The sequence below is a fragment of the Echinops telfairi genome, unplaced genomic scaffold, assembly GCF_000313985.2.
Source record: "Echinops telfairi isolate 266 unplaced genomic scaffold, ASM31398v2 ScPeMD7_7410;HRSCAF=8448, whole genome shotgun sequence".
NCBI lineage: Eukaryota > Metazoa > Chordata > Mammalia > Afrosoricida > Tenrecidae > Echinops > Echinops telfairi.
Window position 1 is genome coordinate 7,589,853 of NW_022111310.1, and position 25,876 is coordinate 7,615,728.

A 25,876-nucleotide genomic window follows, 5' to 3' on the forward strand; every position below is an offset into this window, starting at 1 on the left:
CAGAAACAGGAGTAGTGATAACAGGAGTGTAAGCAGAAGGTAGGATAGGAAGGGAGGAAGGAGGAATTGATTGCAATGATCTATGCATACCCCCCCCACCTCCCAGGGGGATGAATAACAAATGTGGATGAAGGGAGACAGCGTTGGTGTAATATCTGAAAATAATAATAAATTATAATTTATCAAGGTGTCACGAGGTGGGGTGGAGAGGAGGCTATACCTAGGGCTTAAATAGAAAGTAGATGTTTAGAAAATGATGATGGCAAGTTATGGACAAGTATGCTTGATACAATTGATGTATGGATTTTTATAAGAGCCCCCAATAAAATGATCTTAAAAATAGAGGATGATGACGTATGCAGAATGCCTGCCTGTCAGTCCGAGGGCCGCCAGGTATGGCCCCAGGGGGCCCGCGGGGCTGGTCCCCCCATGGCAGCGGTGTTCGACCTGGACCTGGAGACCGAGGAGGGCAGCGAGGGCGAGGGTGAGCCAGAGCTCAGCCCCACGGACGTGTGTCTCCTTGCCGAGTTGAGGTCGGCTGGCCTGGAGCCTGTGGGGCACTACGAGGAGATGGAGCTGCCAGAGACCAGCGTCAACCTGGGTCCCGAGCGCATCGGGCCCCACTGCTTTGAGCTGCTGCGTGTCCTGGGCAAGGGCGGCTATGGCTAGGTGTTCCGGGTGCGAAAGATGCAAGGCAGCAACATGGGGCAAAATATATGCCATGAAAGTGCTGAGGAAGGCCAAAATCGTGCGCCACGCCAAGGACACAGCGCACACTCGGGCGGAGCGGAACATTCTGGAGTTTGTGAAGCACCCCTTCATTGTGGAACTGGCCTATGCCTTCGAGACGGGTGGCAAGCTCTACCTCATCCTTGAGTGCCTCAGTGGCGGTGAGCTCTTCACCCTTCTGGAGCGAGAAGGCATCTTCCTGGAAGACACAGCCTGCTTCTACCTGGCTGAGATCACGCTGGCCCTTGGCCACCTGCACTCACAGGGCATCATCTACCGGGACCTCAAGCCTGAGAACATTATGCTAAACAACCAGGGCCACATCAAGCTGACTGACTGTGGGCTCTGCAAGGAGTCGATTCACGAGGATGCCATCACCCACACTTTCTGTGGCACCATCGAGTACATGGCCCCCGAGATTCTAGTGCGCAGCGGCCACCACCGGGCTGTGGACTGGTGGAGCCTGGGGCCTCTGATGTACGACATGCTCACTGGATCGCCGTCTTTCACCGCAGAGAACCGCAAGAAGAACATGGACAAGATCATCAAGGGCAAGCTGGTGCTGCCCGCCTACCTCACTCCCGACGCTCGGGACCTTGTCAGAAAGTTTCTGAAGCGGAATCCCAGCCAACGGGTGGGGGTGGCCCAGGGGACTCGGCTGATGTGCAGAGCCACCCTTTCTTCCGGCACATCAGCTGGGATGAGCTCCTGGCCCGGCGCATGGACCCACCCTTCCGGCCCTGCCTGCAGTCGGAGGAGGATGTGAGCCAATTTGATAGCCGTTTCACATGGCAGACGCCGGTGGACAGCCCAGATGACTCGGTGCTCAGCGAGAGTGCTAACCAGGCCTTCTTGGGCTTCACATATGTAGCACCCTCTGTCTGGGACAGCACCAAAGAGGCCTTCTCCTTCCAGCCCAAAGCTGCGCTCCCGGAGGCGCCTCAACAGTAGTCCCCGGACCCCCATCAGCCCCCTGAAGTTCTCCTCCTTTGAGGGGTTCCGGCCCGGCCCCGGCCCACCGGAGCCAGTGGAGCCGCCTCTTCCGCCCCTCTTGCCCCCGCCCCCATTGCCTTCAAGTACAGCCCCACTCCCCATCCGGCCACCCTCAGGGGCCAAGAAGTCCAAGAAGGGCCAGGAGCGCCCTGGGCGCTAGGATGTTGGAAAGGCAGCCCCTCCCTGCAGACTCTGATGCCCATAGGACCCTGGTCCCATGTGGACACTTGGGGCATGTGGAGGGAGGGAGTGGGTGGTGAATGTGTGTATGTCTTTGCCCGGTGGCTGTGGCCCATGAATCACTTCTGCAGGGCGTCTCTGGGCCCTCAGGGCAAGCCATAAACGCCACAATTAAAGTACAAGTCAAGGAAATAAATAAACAAACAAATAACTAAATAATAGCACTAATCACTAGGTAATCTCAATGCTGTACAACATGGTAAACATTTTTTCAATCCACATTTCTGTGCTCCGCTAAAGATTGGTTTCTTGGAGTAGACTTAGCGGGTGGCAGCCCCTGGAAAATGTCGTTTTTCTTAGAGCCTCACTCCACCTCCCAGAAGCAGCAGGCTAGTTTGGATCTGTGATTCCTTTGAGGCAACAAAACGTGCCAGAGCAAATCAACTCATGCAAGCACTTTTCAAGCCCTTGACCATAAACCACCTACTAACCCGTTATTGGTCCAAGGTAATTTAACAGCTCAAAGCCCCACGTCCAGAGACAGAGTCAGGAACTCCACTCGTGGAGGAAGTATGCAAATTGTGAGGTTTTCTCAACACGTATCTGGGCTACAGAGAAAATGAATTAACCAGTTTTAAAGAAGTGCATTAAAACACTTGCTGCCTCACACTGAGAAAGGATTCAATAACTCAATATTGCCCGTTGTGTATTTTACTTTCCTACTAGACTCGGTCGCTCTAATGAAAACATAAACTAGCCCCGAGAGTTAGTTTCCACAGAAAGTACAAGGTATGTAAATATTAGAGCATTGGTCTGGAAAAGTCAGAAGACAAAAATTTGGTTTATATATTGTTTCCACCTAAATTAAGCTCAAAACTAGGCAGATTAGACTGGAAAAAGAAAAATAAGAGATGCAGAAATTAAAGCATCATTACGATAACCCCTTTCAATTGGTGGGACATACTGAGATGCTAATTCCCTGTTCTGATTTTAACAGCATCATACGTGCACTGTTTTATAATTTGGTATGCTTTCATATATGATGACTTTGGCATGCAAAATCTCCATATAGTTGTGAAGGCAAGCATCATCTTTTATAATTTATACATGAGGTAATTAAGATTCAGACAGTTTTTAACTTGACAAAGTTCTTTGGCTAATTAGCAAAGGAGCTCTTATTACAACCTGGATGTTTAGCTCTCTAAACCACTGTGCATTCCATTAAATGCAGAACATCCTGGCCCTGATTTAATTGTGAAATAAAATGTATCCAAAGCCTTGCTGATTAACAAAGTCGCCACACAATTTTCATCATTCCTCCTCACCAATCTGTTCAAGATGCATAATTGCAAGTGTTTAACAATGTTGACTCAGGAGGCAGACGATGGGGCCTACGGTGAGCACAAAGGTGTTTTATTTTCTGAGTAATGCAGTCCAGAAGATGACATTACAATATAGATGCTTCTCTTGAATTGCTTTGATAAATAATTAACATAGCCTAGTTATTCATTTTTTCCTGTTATATACTTATTTCAGATTAGCCTAGAATTTCAGATGGTCTCATAATGAAAGTAATAAAAAATGAAAGAAAACAAAACTTCACAGTCTTAAATAATTGGTATTTCCTGATTCTTTAACTAATGGTGGGCTCATTTAATAGTAAAATCCATTAAGTTAATTACTTATTGGATCTGTTGCTCAATTGGAGTATACACGAACAAGAAAGTTGGTAATTTAACTTTAAATTTGGTAATTATAAATATTAATAAAGTAAATTATCTAACTTAATTTGAAATCCTTTATGAATTACATTCATACAATGAAACATGTGACTTCTAAGACACTAACCATTAAACAATGAAATTTTTATCTATATACATAATCTACCTCAAATTTTAAGGTAAGAACATGCATTTTCATTTTTAGTCTTTCAGTAGTTAGTAATTTCCCTCCCCTACTCAATTTAGAAACTGCAATAATTTTCTGTGTCTCTCTCGCATGAGACATTCTCAGAGCTCACATACAATTTGGTCATGTGTGCCCCCCAAACCCTTGCTAAGTCTTGCCCTCCACTCCATCTGCATTGTTTTTAGGTGCCATCCAGTCGGATCTGACCCATAGAGACCCTGTGTGCCCAGCAGAACAAAACACTGCCCAGTCCTGCATCACCCTCACACTTGTTCCTATGCTCAATTCCATTGCTGCAGCCTGTGGGGTACCAACCTCCACAATCAAATGGGTCCAGGGGTAGTTGTGTAATTTGAGGGGTAAAATTAAAGAGACATCAGACAAGATAAAGGTATGCGAATGCTCACCTCCAGCATGGCCATGATCTCGGCAGCCAGATCCATGCAGAGAGCAAATATATTTCCATTTGAGGTTTATATACACGCAGGGGACATGCAAACCCTCCCTGATTACATCATAACAGGAAGGGGTTGTAAAATAGGCATACGTGCAACAGGAGGGGATGAGCTAGGGTTGTACACAGAATAGGAAGGGGAGGCACTAGGGACATACATGTGACAGGAAGGAAGGCATGTAATAAGGTGAGTGGACTCTATAGAGTCAAGATGGCAGCCTAACCTTGGTCATCCCTGAGTGGGCTTGACCTTAGTGTCTTTGGGTTCTCCTTCAGGGGAACAATCCTTAATCTTTATTAGAAGGGGGTGGACTCTACTCAGGTGGAACAGACTATAGGGTCTGATTGCTCTAGATGGCTGATAACCTTCAGGCAGATAACTTTTAAGCAGTTGACCTCCAAGTGTATAGTCAGTGCCATAGGTCTGGCATATGTCAGGCATTGGGGGGGGGCGGGGGGGACAACCTGGGGAATCACTTTGCTGTTTGCCACAGAAACCACCATGTAAACTCTTCTCGTTGGGGGCCTTTCTCTTTTTCGAAGCCCTTCTATTTGTCCAGGCATGATGCCCTTCTCCTGGGACTGGGATCTCCAGACAATAAGGCACATCCCGCCTCTACTTCTTCCAAGACAGACCTGCTTATCCTTTTGGCAGCCCATAGCATTTTCCATATTCTTTGCCAGCACCACAATTCAAACACATCCACTCTTCTTCAGTCCTTCTTATTCAGTGTTCATCTGCATTAATGATACTATATCTGCATCACCATCATTTTTATCTCTAGAAAAACCGCAGAAGCATTAAATATATTAGGTTCTCTATTTTAAATACTTCTTTGTTTTCTAGCCCACCTTCATTGCTTTATAGGATTTAATTTTCTTCATAATCAGATTGGATTTCTCTCTTCTCTCAGATCACTTAATTACTTACAAAAGCATCTTCAAAACCACCCCAATTCTAGCCTCACATCCCATTTTCCCCAGAGGAATTCTATCCTCCACTCACCTAATCATTCTTGCCTTATCTAAGTTGCCCAGGGAATTTTTGCTCTTTATGCCCCGATGTCCTCGGAGTTCCAGCATTCACATCTATACATCTGTGAACTCTTAATCAACTCCTAAAGCAATGTAAGTTTATTACTTCCTCTCCATGTGTCCACTTAGTATATGTATCTATCTTACATTCTGTATTATGCTTTGGAAAGTATCCTCCTGTATCATGTGGAATTTTTCTAGTCCTTGATTCATAATTTCTGACACAAAATCCAGCACACAGTAGTGTTTGTTGAATGAACAGCAACATAGAGAAAAGCCCATCACCTAAAAATAATGTCATCAATGTCATCATCCCAAAGCTCTCAAATTTGAGCTCATCTCAAATTGTTTCTAACTCTTTGCTTATCTATATGATAATAATGTTTTCATAGTAGTATGTTCAATGTACAAACTTCTGTGGGGTTTTTTATTAATCACAAAAATATTGCGGATAAAGGATGTGACTTGGAGTGAAAGACCAGAGGATTTTTTTCCACTTGGATATTTTCTTACTATGTGACCTTGAATACGTTATATAACTTCTCTGAGCCTCAATTACCTCCTCAGAGAAAAGGAGACTGATAAAACTGGCTCCAACTCACATACTTTTGTAGCAGATTGTTGTAACCCCTGGGTAGGTCTGAGTCACTAATAAAGACTTATAGTTCCCAGCTCCTTGCTAAGATCTCTAATTTTCTTCCTCACCTCATGAGCTGATTAAATTAAGTGTGCTTGACATGCAGGCTCTTAATGTAGAAATTGTGTAGTGGGAATTTGGGATGCAGATTTCAAAATAAGAAATATGGTTTATGCGACTGCTAACATCATCCCCTGCTGTAGGTTGGAAGTTCTCCCCAGCAAAGCTCCACAGGCCTGAGAGTTTCACTAATGCAAGAAAATGAGTGAATGAGATTGTGTGGGGAAACATTTGTTCTGTCCTACAAGGGAGTCCATAACTCTTGATCCAAAGGAAGAAACAAAGACCAAAGTCAGAACTTAATACAATGTGATAACAAGAAACCGGCAAATGGAGCCTCATCACAAGAAAAACACTTCTGTTACCCAAATAACCTCAAACATCCGACCCAGGAGTTCTGATAGTTTTAAGAATGGCTCCCTTTTTTAAGTCTCACTTCTTGAAAGCAGGGATAGTGCAGGTTTATTATTGGTTAATTTATAAATGACTGGATCAACCAGCTCTGGAATCTCCTTGTGTATCTGACTAGGTTAACAAAGCTCCCTGGTTATTTGGTGTGTGTCCCTCCTTTCCATTTATCTGTCTTCTTCCATTTGTCCTCCTTCATTCTTTACTTTTTGCCCCTTCTTGAAAGTACCCCGTCCGTCCACCTGCCCCCTCTCTCACACACACACACACACACACACACACAGCAACTTGACTTTAATAATAGGTCAACATTTTTTTTAACAGTGAGCTTATTCATAATGATCCAATACTACAGAGCAGAACCATCCCTTGGAGTTTCTGAGGGTATAAATATTCATAGGAGCAAAATGCCTATTATTTCTCCTTTGCAGAGACTGGTGGATTTGAACTGCTGACCTTGCAGTTAGCAGGCAAAATCTTAACCTACTACTCCAGCAGCTCTCCCCTGATACACAGTAAGCAGCGCTACAGCAATGCTAGCTATTAGGAGCAATGCTTTCCTCACTATGTATCTACATATGGTAATAAGCTGAAGCTTCCTCATACCATCTCATGAGAACCAATTATGGATAAGATTCTTTCCTAAGTGTGTCTAAGTTGAATTTGTAGGAAAATCAGAACAAGGGAATAAGGTTCTTATGAAGGCCCACACCTTTTCAATGATTTACTGTTTGCACTTGCCACAGACAAAGCTATGATAAAGAATTTGTTATAAGTGTTCCTTCACTCATTTTTAAATTTACATAAATTTCAAAGGTAAGTAAAAGTCTATAGGTCAGATGTTCATGGCCCAGGGCAGTCTGTATACAGGTTTTTTTGTTATTTTACTAGCCAGTTGTTCAACTATTGGTTTTAATTGGCCATGGTAGTATATACCAGTGAAATCAGCAAATGCTATAAATCAGTGCTTGAGAATTTTTTTCCCTTCATTTTGTATTATGGATTTTTTATTTTTAATTGGAGAGATGGTATACAAACCTATAGTTGTAAAGTGGATATATATATATGTATATGTATATATATATAAGCATGTATGTGTCAAATAATGAAGATATTTAATATTATCACTATATGAGGGAGTACCCCAAAAAACCTTGATTTTTATTCAAAGCTAGGTATTTAAAATTTTCACAAGACAACATTATTACCTTCAAAGTACTCTCCATTGGTCAAATCTGCAATTGCATTTTTTAGAAATATTTTCCAATATCATCTGTCTGGATAGCTGATAGCACCTCACTCATTTTTTTCTACACCTCTTCTACGTCACCAAATCACTGTCCTTTCATGTCCCTCTTCATTCACAGAAACAAAAAGAAGTAGCACAGAGCAAAGACAGATGAGTAAAATGCACAGAACAAGAGAGACAGGCTGTTTTTGCTCAAAGCTGGTGCACTGAAAAAGCTGTGAGCAGATACATTGTTGTGATGGCAAAACTAGTCCCCTGTCTCCCACAAATCAGGCCACTTTGTCACACAGTTACACAATTTTTGCAGAACCTTTAAACCTCAAAGGCTTGATTAACAGTCTGATCTGGTGGCATGAGCTCCATATGAACTATCTCCCTCACATAAAAACAAACATATGAGCACTGTCTTGATCTTTGATTTCACTTGACAAAGTTTTGGGGCCAAGGTGGCTGTGACGTCTTCCACTGGCTTGATTGATATTTGCTTTGGGGCCCATAAGACTAGCACCATGCCTCATCACCAGTAATGACCTTGGAAAAAGTCTGGGTCATTTCGGAGCTGTTCTTTGAAAGCACAGCATGTTTCCACTCAACAATCTTTTTCCTGGTCAATCAGAACCCGAGGCACAAATTTCACAGCAACCCTTCTCATTCCCAAATCTCCCATTAAAATTCAATGAACCAAACTATAAGATAGTCCAGATAAATCCCCATCTCTTCAATGATCTGTTGTCCATCTTTGAGCACAAGTGCATGGATTTTGTCGATATTTTTGTCCATTTAGGAGTTGACAGACATCCAGAACGAAGTTTGTCATCAATCGACATTTCATCTTTTTTGAAACAAGAAAACCACTCATATACTTGAGTTTTTCCCATAGTGCTGTCTTTGTAAGCTGTGTTCAACATCACAACAGTTTCTGCAGCATTTTTCCCCAAGTAAGAAACAAAACTTCACAGCTGCATGATGTTATCTTGCTAGCCATCACAAAACTGGTCCGAGCAAAACTGCATCTATGAGAAAATTCACTGTGACCAGAGAAAATCTTCCCAGGAGACGCCACTGAGTCACTAAGTCAGAGAGAGTGGCTCGATGCTCCCCTGTTGTAAAAAATGCATGCTGCAAAAGCTCCTCCCAGTGGAACATTTTTCCGTTGTTGTTTTCTGTGGGGTTTTTTTGTACCCCCTCATAGAATAAATCTAGATAGTAAGTGCTTCTCAATATAGACTTATTCTATTATAGTTGTAGTGATGAAACAGGCTTAATTATGAAAAGGATATTTCATTTTTTTAAATGTAATTTCCCATTTTTATATTAGTGACCATTCTTCTGAGAGAAATATTATTGAAGTTCTCTTTTTTCAAGAAAGTCCCAAAGCCAATGGTGTTATGCTTTTCCTCAGATCCACTTCCTCATTCACTGCCATCGAGTTGATGCTGACTCCTATCCACCCTTCAGGATAAGGTAGAACTGCCTCTGTGAGTTTCCGAGACTGCAGCTCTGTAAGCGAGTAAGACGCTCTATGTCTCTCCCTGGGAGTGACAAGGAAAGGGAAAGCCACCTGAGTGGTCTCACTGACGAGTCATCATATACCAGAACCAGAGAAGCCAGAGACCCCAAGTCCAAAGACCCAGGACCTTGCCCAATAAGGACATAGTTGGGTCCCAGCCAACCAGGGACAATCGCCTTTTTATTGGGGGAAAAAACACACAAACCAAGCCGTGAGTGCAAGGCATATAAGGGCCTGCCAGCTCTGGGCTGCGTGTCACTACTTTTGCCCTTTCAGGAGTGTAGACTTTCTGGGGGCCTGTCCCCATTTTATCTTAACTTTACTGCTCAATAAACCTCTTGTGCTGCCTCGTCCTACCTTGTTGTTCCTTCTATGCATCACTGCCACCACCGCTCCCTTCTAGAAGCCAGCGGTGCTGGTATCTGCCCAGAAAAGGGGTCACCATAGCCTAGCAGGAGCGTGGCTGGTGGTTTTCAAAGTTAACCCAGTGGTTAGCACTCCAGGCCTAACTACTACATTACTAGGACTCTTTTCCTAAGCTTATATTCACTGACAGAACTGCATGTTTTGTTTGATGAGAATGAGCTGCTCACAGACAGGCGAGACCCTGTGTCCCATAACTGGTCACAGACCACATTGAGTTCCCCTCCCACTCGGTTTGACTGTGGTTAGAGTGGATGCGAGGGAAACAAGAAAATCACCGTGGGGAACATCCAAGGTTCATATGTACTGCTTGTCTTAAAAAGGTATGGTAGAAAAAACACCATCTCACTCTTGACACCGACATTTAGAGAAACATAAAATAAAGAACTCACATGGCATTCGGGGCAGAATTAGAAAGGCAGATCAATGAAACAAGATTGAAAATAAAATAATAAAATACAAAAACTACCAAAAATACAGTAAAGTTAGTTTATGATAAAGGTGACATTTTATGGAAGATGGGGGAAATGATGAATGTTTTAATAAATGCTGTGGGGACAAATGGCTAGCCATTTGGAGAGAAAAGTAACATTAGATTCTTAATGCATATCATACATAATAGTAAGTGCCAGATACATTAAAGCTTTAAATGTAAAAAGTGAAGACAATGTTATTCAAAAAGAATCTAATCATGTCTAAACATGGCACCAGAGACAGGATGGGGAAAAAGATAAATGCAGCCACACTCAATATAGTTCCAAATATTTTATTCCAAAATATACATCATTAACTAAAGCACAAACTTCAACCTATTGGCAATACATATAACAAAGAATTTTAAGCCTAAATACTAAATTCTGACAACTTAATGCATAAGCACAAATTGTGAATTAGGCTAATGCTTGAGAAAAAAGAAATTACAAAGTTCAATATACCCCAGGAAAACATTAACAAGACACACACAAAATTTACATGAACCCAACAATGAAATACTTCTCTTCATCTTTCTAAATGACAAACTTTAAAATTAATTGTACTTTCAAGTATTGATGGAGATGTCATATAGCACACATATATATTCCTTGTGGATACTTTTAGTAAATAGAGATGTAAACTTTTGAACAAGGGTCCTAAGGAGGATTGCATTTAATATTCAACTTCTAGTTTTCAGTAGTACTCCCAACTGTTTACTTACTGAAATGGTTAGGTTTCAGAAACCAAGTCGTGAAAATTATGAAAATTGGAATTATGCAGAAATATAGGATAACTACATCAATACATAACTTAATTGCATCATTACACACATTCCTAATTACATCATCACCTAACTTACTAATTTCATCTTTATTAACTACCAAATTACATCATCATTTCACTACCAAATTTCATCATTACAAAATTGCCAAAGCACTGAGAAGCATGGCCCAGTCAAGTTGACACATAACCAAACCATCATAGCCAGTGTTACTTTCCTCTCAGACCAAAGCAATCATTACTGATATCCATACCTCATTGATACACAAAATAGTTGGAAATTATTTTTAATTCTGTCAAAATGCAAAATATTGAATAATGAGATAGTTGATACATTGAGTACTTTTATAAATATAAATTCATATTGTAGTCCTTTCTAATTAGTCCCATTCAACTCTCATAAAATCTATTACCCCAAAAATCTTGTAATTATAGAATTACAGGAAAAGGAAGAAACTAGAAACCACCTCTTAGTGGTGCTCTTCTGGGAGTACCAAAAGGAATCAGCGAATTCTATCTGCAAGGTAAACCTCCACCAGGTTATGTGAGTTAAAAGAATGATGTTTTTAACAATATGTGAGTCAAACATAACAGAAAACTCAAAATCATTGCTATTGCATGTCAATGTCAACTCACAGTGACCCAGAAAGACAGATTAGAATTGCCCCTTTGAGTCTCTGAGACTGCAACTACCTGAGTAGAAAGCCAATGGAGGTACTAATGGTTTCCAACTGCTGACCTCGAGAATCTCAGGCCCATATGTAAGGAGGATGCCACCAGGGCTCCCAGTAGAACCGAGGATGGACTTTTAGAGGGAAGAAGCCTTTTCCTTCTGTCAGAGCTCTCCTCCAGCCTCAGACACATTCCAAATAAAGGACGTAAAATAAGAGCCCACACTCAAAAACACTTACCTCTAGCACAGCTCCCCTCTCTTCACTGGTTAAAATGATAACCACTAGCCACGTTGGTTATTTAAATTTAGATTCATTAAAATTAACCATTAAATTACTTCCACAGTCTAACCAGTTCCAAGTGTTCGTGTGATTAGTGACTCCCCTTTTGAGGCCGTGCAGAGAGAACATATTCATCACTGTAGAAAGTTCCATGGCATAGTGCAGTTCTTTATAAAGCCTTTTATGGTCTCTGGGCCATGTACAACTAACGATGCTAACAACACAAGGGAGCCATGTTGGTGCAATGTGTAAGGGGCTGACAACATAACCATGGACAGTTCAAATCCACCAGCTGCTTCTTAAGAGAACAGATGTGGACATGTTCTCCCATAAAGATCACAAAGAAACCCTATGGAGTAGTTCTCCTGTGTCAGGTAGAATCTTCATGAGTCGATATTTATTCTTCTGCACATAACATCATCCGACTACACCATGGATTGATCACATCTCTGCCATTTATAGAACCTATATGTTTAAGTGTTTATCTTTTCAGTTAGATGACAATGCCTCTGAGGGTGAGTCAGGAGCATGTCTGATTTGTCACTGTGAACCTATTCCAGGAGTCATTTCTTAGAAGTTATTTAATAAATGTTGATACAAATGTTTTCAGGGAGAATAGATTATCAACCATCCTTTCAAGAGGAAAAATAAAAGGAGGAAATTAGCAATCACTGATGGCTTTGTTCTGTCTCAGAGATCCTACAGGACAGAGTAGAACTGCACTTGGGCATTTCTGAGACGATCGACCTTCACTCAAGTGGGCAGCTTCGTTGTGCTTCTCTAGGAGTGGCTGCTGGTTTCAAACTGCTAACCTTGGCGTTAGTGTCAAGTGCATACCTCACTACACTACACTGCTCGTCGTTAGGGGTTCCTCTGATTCGGAATCAACTCCATGGCAGGGAGATTGTCTTCCTGTTTTTAGGGTGTGGCTTTACTAGGCTTTTGATTATTATCATCCTTTTTGATAGTATTCCGTTTTTACCAAACCTGAGCATGCTACTGATTTTTAAACACCTCTGCAGTGACAATATAATCGCTTTGGAAATATGTAAATTGATTCTAAGAGCATTTTGCGTTTCTCTTCCATATCTCATTCTAATTCAAAACAGGAAGAGGACATTTCCTCTGCTTAGTACTACTAATTTCCACATTATGATGAAAGTAACAATCTTCGTGTCCCATACAAAATAAGGGCAAAAAAGGCATTAGGTACATGATTACATATCAATTATCCTTTATGATCTATATAATCAAGTACCATCTGGCAATTTGGAAAAATATCAGCCACAGTAGCAAAAGTTGAATGGCAGAGTCAAATAAACTCTTACCCGTCCTTTACTGCAACCAGGCCCTCTGGGGCTCTCTTACCTGTGCAATACCAGCAACTTTAAACAAGGAAGTAAAACTGACCTCAATTCTCTGACCCAAGTAGGAAATCATTGTACCTGTGAATTACATTCTGCATTCCCATGGACCAAAAATCCTGAAAGGCCAGAGGGCCAGCAGGCCATTGCCTGGAATAAAACAAAGGAGAAGATAATTTAAAGTAAATTAAACACAAGTAACAATTGAATTCATTGTGGCAACCGTCTAGTGATCTTAACTAAACCAATTCACAGTATTTCACAAAGAAATATCCCATTGAAAAGAGAGAATGAAAATGTATCCCCATGGGAAACTGAGGACATGTCCCACACCAGCTGGTCATAGTTCATGGTTTATTCTTTTTAATAATGTAAGCTTTCCCTCCACTCTACAATATATATGTGTTGCTTTATTATCAAAATATGTTTGAAATTGTTTACAAATAGGGAAAATACTTGCCTGTTTCAGTTAATGTAACAAGAATATTGCATACTGTCTTTTCAATTTGAGAAAATGTGCTGAATTTAAGGGAGCTGACACAGTATATCAGATTTAGCATCCACACAATTTATTGATTTTGACATCATTATATAATTTGAGAACTGAGACACATGCAAATTATATGGATATAAATAGCAGCATTTTAAGCACTGTTTTACAAGCCATACCAGGATAATCACTAAAGAAAGATGCTCAGAATACTGTCAAAGAGGTAGCATGCTACGATACTTTTAAGTTGTTGTTGAAGGAAATATGGCACTTCCCTTAAATTCTTTAAGGCTGTGTGTCATGTGATCAATTTGAAAGGATATCTAATCCAATGTTGTCTGGGTTTGTTTGCTTTTTGTTAGCAATATTTGAACCAGAAGGGGGGGGAAAGGAGAGAGGAAAGAGTCTTGTGCAAAACAGATAAGTGCTAGATGTAAACTAAAATGTTGGCAGTTCAAACCTAATGGCTCCTCAGGAGAAAGACCTGTGATCTGCTGGGGTAAAGATAGCACCCTCAGGACAGTGCACTCTGCCGTGTGGGGTCTCCACAAAAGGAAACCACTTTGATGGCACGCAACAACAACCCTGTGTGTGTAGAGACACGTAGATAGCTCTCGACAGAAGAACACAGATCGATTTGCTTCTGCTTTCTCTATCCCATCTGTAACTGGAAAAGAAAATCGAAAAGTTATTCCTGTTTTGAATGGAAAGAAGTCCGAACTAAGAATAAAGATGAGTGATTATGGTGTCTTTTACATTACCACTAATGTCAGAAAACTTAACTCTAGTTAATGGATTGAATTTAAATTGACTCATAGTCCCTAAGAATAAATCTCATCTTTCCCATTGAACATTCATTTTCAACTTACAGGATAGAGTCTGGCACACTCAATAAATACTTCCAGTGTATGGTCATAGATATTCTGATAAGCTCACTAAAAACATGTATCGTTTGCCACTCTTTAGACCATTTAGTTTGTTTAGTTTCAAACAAATATGCTAAGTAATCCAAATTATTCTACCTTGACTTCTACCCTCAGCTGCGAGGCCGTTTATCTCTCCTTGCTAGAAAATAACTTCATCTTCCCAGATTTTGCTTGCACCTTCCCTCAATCAGAACAATTTTCAAGGATATAGAACAAGTTTTTCAAAATTATTTCCCATCACATTACACCATAACCTAAATACATCTCTCTTCATTCTATCAACAAACCCTCAACAAATCAACAAGCCTCCATTATGCGTGTATATAGAAACACTCAGACAACAAATGGTCAGATTTTTAAATGCATGCTTTTATCCAATGTCTGATAAAGAATAATTTTACATGAATCAATACATTGGTTAAGTTGTCATCCATCATTGAATGAAAAATATGAGGTCTTGAATGGTCTCTTCCCCCTTTCATGGCCTCACTTTTGAATAGAGACATATTTTACTCTACATAGTACAAAAATTTCCAAATGCCCACCTCTGGTGCCAATTTACTCTACAAAGCAAATCTGAAAATGACCCTGAAGGAAACACACAAAATATTTGTCTTCACTTTTCATATCCTACTTCCTAACCAGTCATTTAAAAATGTCTAAAGCTTCCCCTGATTTTCATTGAATTTTATGACTATTTAAATGTATTCATCAGAATCATAATTTTGGCATTACTATTCAGGGATTTCTAGAAAAGGAGATGTGAGGTTATTTTCATAACATCTCCATTAACCCCACACCCCCCATACATTTAAGTAAACATATTTATCTCCTATGATCTGTGTATTAGCTACTTCTGCTACTACCAATTTGAAAGTTATAGTTGCGTTAAGTGCACCACTACCTACGCAGTAGCACAAAAACTCAGGTAAATGCATGGTTTACTACAGATCTAGATGATTTCAAATTGCTCTAGATTTCTTCATTATGATGTTTGTTCTTAATGGGATCAGGAGAAGGGGCCTGCTTCATCATTTCTTTATTTAGCATCTGTTATGATGTAACTAAGTGTGCTTTTCTTAACTACGAGGCCAGCAAAGTGTTTTCTGTTTCTGTTTGATAGTCTCCTTCTGAGTAACAATACTGATTTACCAAAGATATTTACTACACAATATCTTAATGTTATTTCTTTTTTACACACAAGATTCAGTGGGGATTAAACATAAAGGCTTTTTTTTCCCTGGAAGAATAGTCATTCTCCTTACCCCAGGGATGTAAAGGGCCTGGGCTATTACTAGGACAGCCTGTGTGGTAAAATAGTGTGGCCGTAAAGAGGAAGGCCTTCAGCAAGATGAATTGACCATGGCTGCAACAATGGGCTTAAGCATAAGAACAATTGAGAGGATGGCCCAGAAGCAGATGGTGTTGCATCCTGTGGTACCCCGGGCACTATGAGTCCAGGGCCACTCTGATGCAAACCCAATGGGGCAGCACCTAACAAGAGGCAGGAAATACTATATCTGTGCTTACCGCTCATGCCAAAAGCATAAACTATTCTAATGGATTCTAATGGCTGGAATAGTAGTAATTGAAACTGTGGGGCATGTCATCATCCATCAAACTGTTCCAGAAAAGTACTTGAAAGTTTTTTCTTCTATGGGCTTCAATGGATGGAGACATGGCTTTTTGAGTGGGAAAGTATACAGCAGTAAGGCTGTCAACTCAGATAAAACGCTGGTTGTTTTATACAATATAATTGAAAACTATTATTCAAACATAATGTGTGTGCTTAAATTCAAATATTACGTGGTCCCTCTCTTGGTTGTTTGTTGCTTTGTAACCCATCACCCCAAACTCTAGCTGTTATCATGATTAGATAATCTGGACCAGGCTTATCTAGACAGTTCTTTTGTTCTAAACAGCAGTTAATCACAGAGCTTCTTTCAGTGAGCAGGTCAATTGGAGGTTGGGCTGGGCTAAAATGATGGGAGAGCTGGTATTTCTTTGGTCCATGTACTCTCTGGTTCTCTCTAGCAAGGAAACAAGGCTTTATACATGGAGAGCTGGAGATTCCGAGAATATAAATACGAAAGCTTCTGACCCTTTTACGATTAGTGCTAGTACTGCAATAACATCATTTCAGAAGCATTATTTTGGTTAAGAAGTTAAATGCTCATCTCATATTTAAGGGAAATTGACAACTCAAGGAATGAATATCAAAACTGTTGCTTTTCATTGGCCAATTAAAAGACTATCATATAAGCAAAATTCTATCAAGTATAAATATGAAAGTAAAGTTTCATTTTTTGCTGTTATTACTACAAATATCAAGTTGGTTCTCACTCCCAGCAACCTTATGTGTAATAGAGTGGAACATTGCCTGACCCAGCACCACTGCCATCATTGTTTCCATATTGGAGCCCACATTTAGAGGCATTCTATCAATCCATTACATTCTGGATTGACCCTTCACTGGTCTTAAACGAACGCGGTGTCCTCTAGAGCATTCTAACTGTGCTTCTTCTAAAACAGATTTGTTTCTTCTTCTAGCAGTTCATTTAATATTGTGCACCAACATCATCATTCAAAGGCAACAATTATTCAATGGGCTTCAATTTATTTTTTACACTTCAATATTTTCTGTCCACTATTTGCATACATGTAAGGAAATTTAAAACACCTGGCTCGATCCATTTCAGACTGAAAGGGTTGTGCCACATCCTCAGTAACCTCCCTTTGACATTAGCGGTTGGTGGTTGTAATTGTTGTCAGGTGCTGCCCATCAGCTCTGACTCTCCGCGCCCCTTCAGACAGTAGAATGATGCATGCCCGGTTCTCGCGCCACCCTCACATTTGTTTTCATGTTTGAGCTCCTTGTTGCCGACCATGTCAACCTGTCCAATGAAGGGCCTTCCTCTTTTCGATGTAGCATTTTATTACTTCCAGTTCTTGGATCACACAGGCTGGTGTGCTTCTTCCATGGACTTGGACACCTCACTTAGATGGCTGCTTGATTTATGACAAGCCTTTAAGACCTACTCTTTCTGATAGCCAGGCGCCATCTGGTTTCTTCACTACACTTTGCTAGAGCACTCATACCGTCAATATTCTCTTCATGAGGATTAGTAGAGAGTAGGGCCATGACAAACGCTCTTTAAAATGTTGAAAAGCAGGATGACACTTTGAAAACTGAGATACACCTGGTCCCCGTTATGATATTTCCAGTTGCCTCCTATGAATGTGAAAACTGGACAATGAATATGGAAAACTGCAGAAGAGTTGATGCATTAAATTACGGTGTTGGTGAATATTGAACATACAGTGAACAAACAAATCTGTTTTGGAAGAAGTGCAGCCAGACTGCTCCTTTGGAGCTAGGATGGAGAGACTGCCTCACACGATCAGCCTCTGGAAAAGGATAATGTTTGGCAAAGAAGAGGGTCAGCAAAAATTAGGAAGATGATCAATGATGTGGATTTACATAGCGACTATAACAATGGGCTCAAACTGACCAATTTTGAGGATGGTGTATGACCTGGCCATGTTCCATTCTGACATACATGTTTTCCGACTCAATGGCGCCTAACAACCACAAACTCCAATATCTCTTTTTCCTATAAGAAAATTAATGCTCTTTCAGTTATCTCTTCAAGTAGGTCTCCTACCACAAGAAACCCAGTTGAAGAGATTATTGTTGGTTTTTTTGGAGATTTTTAAAATCATTTTATTAGGGGCTCATACAACTCTTTTTAAAAAAAAATCATTTTATTAGGGGCTCATACGACTCTTATCACAATCCGACATACATAAATTGTGTAAAGCACATTTGTACATTCATTGCTCTCATCATTCTCAAAACATTTGCTCTCCACTTAAGGCCCTGGCATCAGCTCCTCATTTTTCCCCTACCTCCCCTTCTCCCCTCCCCCATGAATCCTTGATAATTATAAACTATTATTTTGTCATATCTTGCCCTGTCTGATATCTCCCTTCACCCACTCTTCTGTTGTCCATCCCCCAGGGAGGAGGTCACATATAGATCATTGTAATTGGTTCCCCTTTTCCAACCCACTCTCCCTCTACCCTCCCTGTATCGCCACTCACACCACTGGTCCTGAAGGGATCATCCGCCCTGGATTCCCTGTGTTTCCAGTTCCTATCTGTACCAGTGTACATCCTCTGTAGAACTGCAAGGTAGAATTTGGATCATGATAGTGGGGGGGGTGGGGGGGCGGGCGGGGAGGAAGCATTTAGGAACTAGAGGAAAGTTGTATTTTTCATCATTGCTACATCGCACCCTGACTGGCTGGTCTCCTCCCCGAGACCCCTCTGCAAGGGGATCTCCAGTGGCCTACTAATGGGCTTTGGGTCTCCACTCCGCACTCCCCCCATCATTCACTATGGTAAGATTTTTTTGTTCTAATGATGCCTGATACCTGATCCTGAAGAGATTATTGTAAAAGTGTTACATTTCAATCATAAGAATTGACAATATAATCACAAAAACTCCCATAATAATACATACACACACAAGTTATAGTTGTGTTGGCTGTGGAAAGTAATTATTTGGAAAGTAATTGCATATTTATTTATTTAAATTTTAAGCGTGTGAAGCAGAGTGTTGAATGAATTCCTGGGGATGAATTTATTTATTTGCATTTAGGTGGAATATAAAACAAAAACACTATCTTACAAGTAGGTAAACTCCCTTTTTTACCCTCTAAAAATTAACTGTGGTAGCAGCACCAGGACTGTGAACAATTATAAATTGCAGGTGACCAGATGTCCCGCTTTTGGCGGGAGAGTCCCGCTTTTTAACAATCCCCACCCCCCCAATCCCACAGCATTTTTAAAAAGTCCCGATTTTTTGAAAGAATGCACCACAAGCTAGAGTATACGGTTTTCGGCTGCCATGTGGCTATTTTGCCAGGATATGAGTTTTATCAATGGTGTCCTGCTTTAGTCCCGCTTTACCAATGTTAAAATCTGGTCACCTCTTGGCTGAATTGCACTCACTGACCTAGTTGGTAATATCAGCATATTTTTGTTGATGTAAAACTACATTTACATTGACATAACTATAATAATAATAGGAATACCCGTAATCTGAAAATAATAATGTGTGAATTTCCCAATTATTGCTTGCCTGTGAATTATTTTCCCTCCTTTATAGTTCATAACTCTTTATGGAATTGGCCTGTATCATCATAATTTGAGTCAAATTAGAGAAACATTTTTAAAGTTCCCCCGAAAGTGCTTAGAAAATGGGCTGCAAGGAAATGATAAGTGTAGCCTGATATGATAGTGTGTGTGTAGGAGGGGGGGGGGATTTCACCCGCCTCACTGCTCACAACAGTGAGGCGTTTCCCTCCTTTGAAAAGTGAACTAAGGCTTTTCAAGGCCTTTTTCACTCGCATTTAGAAGAAAATTGGAAAGCACAAAGTTTCCTACTAATAAATTATGTTCTTTTTGCCTTAATCTTTTTTGTCTTCTCTCATATGAAGGGACAGATTATTTTTAAATGGTGCCATAGATCAAATCACGTCCATAAAACTGCATCACCTTGGCTAGGCCTTGATTCCTAGAATAGTGTGGTTTCCCTCCATTTTGTGACTTATCCTCTATTTTGTGATGTGTTATATATTCTATCCTTTCTATGTTAATGATGCAGGATCTTTATGAGGTATATCTTGAGTTATACCCTTAGAAGAAGGTGTGACTGACGTCACCTACTTATTCAACTCGTAGCCTAGCTTGAGTCATACCTTTTATCATGCAAGAGAAAAGGGGAGAATCAAGTGAGCACAGAGGAAAGGGGCCTCACTCTTACAGTTGGGAGCAGAGCACCTCATCAGTCTGTGCACTGGAACCTCCTTGACCAGGGAAATGTTGATCCCATCACATCAATGGAATATGCCAGGAATACCAGGCTCACAGATGTTGATAGGGCACTTGAATCTGTTCCTTGAGTCCCAAAACCCAAACTGAACTCACTGCCATCGAGTCAATGCTGACTCATAGACTCACTGTGGGTTTGCAAGACTATAACTGTTTAATGAACCAAAAGGCCCAGACTTTTTTTTTTAACATTTTATTAGGGGCTCATACAACTGTTATCCCAATCCATACACACATCAATTGTGTAAAGCGCATTTGTACATGGTTTCTCAAAACATTTTCTCTCCACTTAAACCCCCGACATTAGGTCCTCATTTTCCCCTCCCTCCCCGCTCCCCCGTCCCTCATGAGCCCTCGATAGTTTATAAATGGGTATTTTGTCATATCTTGCCCTGTCCGACGTCTCCCCTCACCCACCTTTTGGCTGTCTGTCCCCCAGGGAGGAGGTCACACACATTTCCATGTAATCGGTTCCCTCTTTCCTACCCATTCTCCCTTTACCCTCCCTGTTTCGCCACTCACACCACTGGTCCTATAGGGCTCATCCGTCCTGGATTCCCTGTATTTTCAGTTCCTATCTGTACCAGTGTACATCCTCTGGTCTAGCCAGACTTGCAAGGTCGAATTCGAGTCATGGTAGTGGGAGCGGGGAGGAAACATTTAGGAACTAGAGGAAAGTTGTATTTCTCATCCTTGTTACATCGCACCCTGACTGGCTCGTCTCCTCCCTGAGACCCCTCTGCTAGGGGATCTCCAGTGGAAAAGGCCCAGTCTTTCTCCCGCTGAGAGGCTGGTGGTTTCGAACTGCTGACCGTGAGAATTGCAGCCCAAATCATAACCACTACACCGCCAGGGTGCCTTGAATTCTGGCGTCTAGCCCCTTAAATGGAAAGAAAATAAATTTCTGCTTCCTAAAGCTACCCACCTGTGGCTTTTACAACAGGACTAAATAATGAAGACAAATGCTTTTGCAGATTATATTCGGTAGAATAGAAATTAAAATCTTAATTGAAGCGTTATTAACCCTTAACTCAGCAAATAAGAAATAAATACATATCTAAAAGCTGACCAATGTTGCTAAAGATTAGATGAGGAAGATTTATAAGGATAATAGGTTTGAAATTTCAGAGTCATAGAAATTCCTCTTATTTAACTTTGATAGAGTCCTTTTATTTAAGCATTTGGTAATTGATCTCTAGTAAGGTCAGCAGCCACACAATGGATCATATATAATATAAGGCAAACTAAATGTCTCTCCTCAGAGCACCTAGAATTTATAAGCCTAGTACGCAGCCCTAGAAAATATTGTTCTCTAGGATGTAGGTTGGAATTCCAGGGGATTCTGGCTCACAGAGGCCTCGTAGAGTCCACAGGTTTTCAAGGATGCAGACCTTTGCAGAAGCAGACTGCCACCCCGCTCTACTGTGGAAGGTCTGCTGGGCCCCAAAATATGACCCTAGTGATTATCAGCTGATATTTTCACCACTGAGACACAAGAACTCCATTTTAAAATATCTCCTCTCGTGTTTTACTCTTTGGGGTAATCATTGAAACAACCGGCCAAAGGTTTCTTCTTCTCTCTGTTTCCATCACATGGAAGAATTGAACTTCCTGACTCATTTGGAGATGAAGTAAGACCCTGAACTTCTGGAGAAAACAATAAGAGAAACCAATCTATTTACCTTTCATAGCAAATTATTTGTCTTTTTAAGACTTTTGACTTCACTGTTCCTTTTGCACTGTAAACCCTGCTGTTGATGGGGCAGCCGTTTGGTCGCTGTGGGTTCATGAGTAACCATATGGAGCTTACCCTTGAGGACATATAATAAATGATGATTTCCATTTTGATCCATACATATTTTTGACATCTTACGACCATTATTCTGACTGAGATACCTGCTTGATTTGTTTAAAGCTCTTATATAGAAGTCGATATCATATACCACTTCTACTATCCGTTATTGTCTGATTCTCCCATAAGAATGAAATTTCAATGGGACCAAGAATCTGTTGGTCTTATGCCCTTTTTATTCCTAATATTTAAAAGCGAGATAAAGATAATGAATATTAAATTAACATTCGGTAGATGGATTTGTGTATCAAGAAAAGAAAGAATGCGTCTATGTACACCTCCCTCTACCACCAGCAAGTTGATCTGACTCTCATAGGACAGAGTAGCATGGCTCCTTGGGCTTTCTAAGATCACCAACCTTTAAGGGAGCAGACAACCTCATATTTCTCCCTTAAGTGATGAGTAGCTTTGAACCACCAACCTTGAGGTTAATAGCCCAATGTTGAACCCACTGCGCCACCAGGGTTCCCTTCACTGATAAGTGGTTCTAGGTTATAATTAACTTTCATTATGTTTAACATAATATGCTTTTAAAAAAATCTTTTATTTCACTTGTTTTAACATACAGATTTAAATTCTCTAAAGTGATAAATTGATTTACAACTTGGAAGAACATAAATGTAGGAAACTTTGACAATAAAATCCTGCTTCTACTACTTATAATTTTTTTGAATATGGAAAGCTATTGATCTACTTTAAATCATGTCACTCATCAGTAAGATGGGACTCAGAAAATTAGCAATTTTAAAATAATTATATAATCAAAAGCACTATATTTAATTATCTTTATTCTTTCTTTTTATGTACCACAATTTTTCTCCTCTCTTCAAAATCTTTAGAACAATGAACAGCATATAACAATAGCTCAAAACTGTTTATCCCTTGGCTGTAATTATCAATTATAGGAAATAATACTATTTCAAAAGGTTTCATTTCCTTTGGGTTATACTCATCATTATAATTTATCAAATTGTAATTCCTCATTACGTAGCCTTTTCATTAGAAATAATATCAGTAGAAAGAAATTATTTTGTAAATTATTTTCTAATTGAAAAGTCGGCCTTACAGACCACATCACAATTCTGTGCCTCTGAATTTAGGATTTCAGGGATAGATTGGTGAGCAGTCCTTGGATTGGTAAGTAGGTTTGGACACTTCACAAAAACACAGACCATCAAGAGCAGATGGGTAATTTCTGGAGCCATATGTTTTTCTTTCTGTATTATAAAACTCTTTCAGCCAGAAAGGATAATACATGTGTGGTGGGAAGACACAAAAATAGTTGACCCTAAAAAACTGGAATGCACATTTTTAAAGGAATTTCCTATTCTTAAACGTTGAATGCATGGAGAGAGATGATAAAAATATCCTGAATCTTCAGCCAGAAACTACTGCCACTGCTGTTTGTCAAGCATGGCACACAGAGAAGACTGCAGGGAAATGCACAAATGTTACCACTGCGACTTTGTTGTTTTACTACAAGTTCTATTACTGTTGTCACTAAATGCTTATGTTGACTTCAGACCATGATGACTTAAGCTGAATTACAGTGGAATACCAAAGGTGAATTTTAACCCTAATATCCTAATGCTGAGAGAAAAACCTTAATAAGCAACTTCTTAGAACGTTTTATCAGACCTTTATTATTATTCCTAGAGGTCTTGCCTATCTGCTGGTGATAAATACCAGGCAAAAAATTAAGAGTCAAGACTGCCAAAAGAGACAGATCCAAACTCTTTAAAATGTAGGCAAGCAGATTCAGTGTACATTCCCTATATAAGCACAGTGTGTTAGTTTTCTGTTGCTGCTATAACCAATTACTAAAGACCATAATGGCTAAAAATAACACAGACTCATTTCTGCCTAGTTCTTTAGGTTAGAAATCTAGGGAGCCATTGCTAATTCATCTGGTTTCACATAGCCAAATAAGAGTTTAACTTCATATTGCACTTTTCAATCTTAGTCTCCAGCCATTGTCCCACAAAATGTATTGTTTCACTTTTAGCTTGATGGCTTTTGATTAGTTGGCATTTCAGGCTTTGTAGTTTTGTTTCTTGTTTGTCCGTTGCTGTTTCTTCAGTGGGAGGGTCTATGTAAAGCATTTACTGCAGTCCCTGATCCGTAGAATACTGGGAGCTAAGACAATTGTGACTTATTTTTAATGTTTCAAAGTGGCTTTTTCATCTTCCCTTCTTAAAGAAACCCTAAATGATTTCTTGAGGGTTTTTTTCTGGCTTCTACATTAAATAATGTCCAGAAGTATACTTTGGATTCTTGATGTTGCTCCATGGGCTACCATCATTGTGTATTGCAATGTTGAGAGATATTCCTTTGGAAGGCAAGCATAATCACATCATCTGCATCTCAATCTTCAGTTTCTAAATCCCAACAAATATGCCTAATCTAGGAATACATTTGGGGAAGTTGCTTCCCAGGTAACTTTACTAATTCCAATTAAGGTCTTTATTTCTTTTCTTTTCCTTCTTTCTTTTTTCTTTTTATAAAGCTATGATTTCCCAAAGGGATAGAATAATACGGAAGGAAAGAAGGATTGTTATCACCCTCAAAACAATACTCATTTAAAATAAAGAGAGAGAGAGAGAGAGAGAGAGACAGCTCCAGTTGTCTGAGGAGTGCAGATCTTTAATCTCTGAGGTGAAGGAGAGACGGCAAGAAGACAGAAGGCGTCTGTTTTCAATTGTCTGTTGCTCAATTGAGCCTGCTTTGTTTTATGAGAAGAGGTAGAACATGAGGCAACTAATTATTTCTCTCCATCCTGCTCTTCTGACAAAACATTCTGGAAATTCCTCCCAGATTCTCGCAAAATATGTCGTTCCGCTTGGGTTTCTGAAATATGTTCTGAATTGTTCTAACTTGTCAAATTTTTCCTTCTGTTTTCATAGATTTTCCCTATATAAAATGGGTAACAAAGCTCTACTTTTCTTCGAGGTTCAATAATTAATTGCAATGGTCACACAGAACTCCAGTCAATGCTCATGATTGTGGGATTTAATATGAAAGTTAGCAGGACACAATTCAGGTGGAAATGTTCCAGAGACTGTTGTTCAGTCAAGACATGTTCCAAACATCTTTGAGAGCTGTTACTAAAGGCCCAAGATCAAGCCTCAACTCAAAGGCACTGGGCTCCCCTCAGAAGGTCAGCGAACTCAGCTTCCCAACCTAAGAGCCCAAAGGCACTTCCCTCTGCAAGCTAACTTCCTGCCTAAAGCTTTCCTGGCTCTGTGGTCTGGGAAGTCCACTGCTCTGTCTCATGCTTTGCCTTCTGTCTGTCACTCCTCTGGATAAAAGCAGTCTTCCTGGATCAAGGAGGCTCCCTACACAGGGATCTCAAGGTTTTGAGGGAATTCTCTACTCCTTGCTCTTGCTGGTAGCAACATTCCCCTTTCTGCTTCTGAGATGATTCACTTTATACCCAGGAGGATGCCAATCACAAGGAGTCCTTTTAGCAAGCACTCACAACCGAATCCTATCAGAATCCTCCCCTACTTTCTATTACCCATCAAGAAAATGTCATTTGGCAGAAGTTACAAAG

At 40.3% G+C, this 25,876-nt stretch overlaps 1 pseudogene; it reads left to right on the forward strand.

The window, feature by feature from the left end:
* Nucleotides 1–414: 414 nt before the first annotated feature.
* Nucleotides 415–1,924, forward strand: LOC101646074 (annotated as a pseudogene).
* Nucleotides 1,925–25,876: the final 23,952 nt, after the last annotated feature.